Raw genomic sequence first — 4,192 nt, 5'->3', positions numbered from 1 at the left:
AACTACACCAACTAACTAACTACATCAACTACACCAACTACAGCAACTACACTAACTACACCAACTGCAGCAACTACACTAACTACACCAACTACAGCTACTACACCAACTACACCAACTACACCAACTACAGCTACTACACAAACTACACCAACTACACTAACTACACCAACTACAGGTACTACACCAACTACAGCTATTACAGCTACTACACCCACTACAGCTACTACACCAGCTCCAGCAACTACAGCAACTACAGTAACTACACCAACTAACTAACTACATCAACTACACCAACTACAGCAACTACACTAACTACACCAACTGCAGCAACTACACTAACTACACCAACTACAGCTACTACACCAACTTCACCAACTACACCAACTACAGCTACTACACAAACTACACCAACTACACTAACTACACCAACTACACTAACTACACCAACTACACCAACTACACCAACTACAGCAACTTCAGTAACTACAGCAACTACAGTAACTACAACAACTACAACAGCTACACCAACTACATTCACTACACCAACTACAGCAACTACAGCTACTACACCAACTACAGCAACTACAGCTACTACACCAACTACACTAACTACACCAACTACAGCTACTACACCAACTACAGTAACTACAGCAATTACATTAACATTCTCATAGTGGGCTTAGTAGTCACTTAATGTTTCTATATTCGTGACGGTTATCATGAACCCATTACCGCAAAAACTGTTCCCGCAAAAGAAAGCTACCACAAAAATTAGTTCCATGGTCTAAATTATACATAGTCCATTTACACCTGAAGTTTTGACGCAAGATGTTGACTACCATACAGAAAGCGACACTGTGCACACCCAATTACAAAACTTTAAACGACAACGCCATTTTAGTTATTTTATTTTCGGATGTCGTTTTTACCGTCTTTGACTCAGATGAACGTCTAAAAACTGAATGCGATTTCTACGAATAGTAAAAATTAATTCAGAACAAGAAAAACCAGACTTAACAGATCGGGAAATTAATTTGTTCAAAATACGAATAACGCCCATTCGCAAAAACGTAAAAAGTGTCACAAGGAAAACATGCTATTAATAAACGAGAAGGACTCTGTTTGTTTAGTATACTGCAATAAGAGAGCGTTTTTAGTGATGAAAAGCAGTTTTATGTCTTCCTCTCTCCGCCCAAAACAAAACCCATAAATGCTGCTCTTGCCTGAGCTCTGTTTACTGGGCAATAAAAATAAAACACTTAAGTTGGAGCAAAATGGCTATGGACAATAGGTCCATAGCCGCTTTTATTGAAACAAAGAGAACAAATATGAATTCTGTTATAATATGTTTGCTCAGTAAAGGTGCGGGCCGAGAAAAACGCACCAGCACTAAATATACTACAGAAAAAGTGGACGGATCGGGGGAAGGAGGTGGGAGTCAAAAGAAGCTTCTAACTCCGAGCAGTAGAGACGAATGGCAAGCACATGGCTTGCGAGTTCATGTGACTTGTCAAAACCCTTAGAGGGGGGTTGAACATAATGGCCACTGACACCTGACCCAAACCCAGTCCCCTTTGATTATCAACTACCCTGGTCAAAGAGAGAAGACATAAAAATTCTATTTGCAAGCAAATATTTTGTACTTTGGTAAAGATAAGAGCTGCATACACAACTTGTATTCAAGTAATTCAGCTTTGTCTTGGAAAGAGACAATACCTTCTTGATATCGACCAACGGTCCGCAAGCGGACTGATTAATCCCCCCGGGGGAGCACTCAGCAAAGTTTTATACGGGGAGGCTCCGCTCCGAAGTCAAAAGATTTAACTTTTCATATACCACGTATACCATTTTTGACAGAAAAGGAATCCCCTTTGTATACCCTTTCATTGACAAATGGTACCCCTTTCACATACCTAAATTAGAAGGCTGCAACGTTTTGAACCGCTCTCTTCAGTGTAAATTCGCTGTCTTTTAATTGTGAAAAATAACTAAACCAGGACTTTTTTCTCCACTTCTTCGATTCACAGCCATATTTTTTTGGGTCCGTTTACCAAAGCAAATAACAGATTTCCGGCCCTATTATGTCTATTACGTGATTCTATCATATACTTCAGCCAGGTGAAATCCCTAGCCTTTTATATACGTGTACCTGAAGCGTTCGGGCGGATCTCCCCTTTAAGGCCACTGCGCAAACTCGTATCCACCGTGATACAAAAGGGAGGAAGGATTTTAAATGAGCCCTCGATCGGGTTTTCCTCCGTTACAGCGTTTTACTCGACTTGACATTAAAAAGATAATTGGCCATGAGCTACTGGTAAACCTGTGCCGTGATCAAAAACGGTAGACAACATGGGCGACCACGACCTCTTCGAATTCACATTTATCGAAATATTTATTTGGGTTAGACTTGAAAAAAGCACGATTTCATATTTCCATTCTTCTAACTCAATACTTACCAAAGATGACCCTTCTTTCAAACCTTTCCCTCCTGGGGAAGGAGGAAATCCGAAATAACAGAGACGAAGATGATTGTCGAAAAATTGAAATATTCATTATAGAAACCAATCTGAGTGGGACTGGGTCGTTATTTGACTCAACATAGTATGAGGGCATTTGGTTGTTTTACATAGTTATTTCTTTACTCACGATCCACAATAATTAACCTCTATGGGTAAACATATCATATTAGTTTCCGTCATGATCAATCCTAAGCGAGGCGACGAATATTCCATCCATTTTCATATGGGAGTCGCCCCCTTCCCTGGGCTGCCAATAGATCTTCTTTGAACCGTGTTCATACACGGTACATGCGTTTTTGTGATTTGTTTTTGCGTACGGAATATAAAGAACGCATTCATTGCATAGTAATAAGAAACTAGATACCAGAAGGTGTATACTGGGCTGCCATAAAACCTAGACTAGATAGAAATTATGTATTGTATGAAAACGAGAAGTTTACCACAACAGACAGCTGACAGCGTATGACAGGAAGTAACCCTGCTAAACCCATTCCCATACTAGACACCACCCCAACCCACGGGTCTCATTAAACGTTTTGAACTGAACCTATAAATAAATGAAAATGATAATTGATGGTCGATACTAAAGCAAGCTAGGTGGGTGTACCGTGTGGCACGTAATTTTTGCGGTTGTTTATTTTTGCGGATTGGGCATTTTTTCTGTTTCGCGGAAACTAATTTTTGCGACTAGGTGTTATGAAGCAAGGGTGTAGCATGATTATGAGATGGCGTGATTTTACTCCTTTTAAACTTTTTGATTATGTTAATAGTTTCCCTCGTCTGACAGATTTTACTGATTGCGAGGTTAAACATTAGAAGTATTCAATTAAATTAACAACATAACTCGCAAAAAATCGTAAAAATTGAAAACTCGTCTCACACGGTATCTCTAGTTTATCTGAACTTTTTTTGTTTTGTTGACAGTTTGTCTCTATATTTTAGGAAACGCTGTGGCTATATGGTCGGTAACTGGACAAGGTGTTGAAAACACTAAATGGCCGGCAGTCCTATATTTTCAGCAAATTTCACAAAATCGAAAGACTCTAGCTAATCTAAACTATCATATGTCGATTTGGAAAAGTCAAGCGATCCTGAAATGTTTTATAGATCTCAAGTCTAGTGTTTGGTTTACGCTCGGCTCAGAGGACGAAACCATGTTTTGAGACACTTAGAACTTTTTAGAGCTTACAATTAACCTAAGCTTAATACTTTATAGACCTCATGTATAAAGAAACAATTTTCGCTCTCCGTTTTCGTCTTTATTGACTCTTTAGTTGTCTCTGCTTTACGAGACGCGGGTAGCAATGCGATTTCCCGCCAAAATAACTTAGAGTTGCATTTGGGTTGCCCTACCTGTTGATTGAGTTATTTTACATCGGTATGCCTGTGGTGCGGACGGACTGTCGATCGGTCGCTCAGGCGGTGTACGATCACGTGATTACCAAATTTTCTGGGATGGGTAGATTTACTTAGCTATCGGGCTCCGCACGAGCGCGCTTCGCGCGCGAGTTGAGCTCTGCTGTTAACCACATTTTGGTCCATTCAAGAATTGCTGCCGAAAATACTTTGATACCGAGTCTTTATTCAACCAAGTGCATTGAAAGTGGCCTTTAGGACGATGATTTTTGCGAAAACTTTGGACATCATATGAGCGAGATATCATCATTCAA

The sequence above is a fragment of the Porites lutea genome, chromosome 5, assembly GCF_958299795.1.
Source record: "Porites lutea chromosome 5, jaPorLute2.1, whole genome shotgun sequence".
Lineage (NCBI taxonomy): Eukaryota > Metazoa > Cnidaria > Anthozoa > Scleractinia > Poritidae > Porites > Porites lutea.
Note: the sequence above shows the minus strand (reverse complement) of the source record.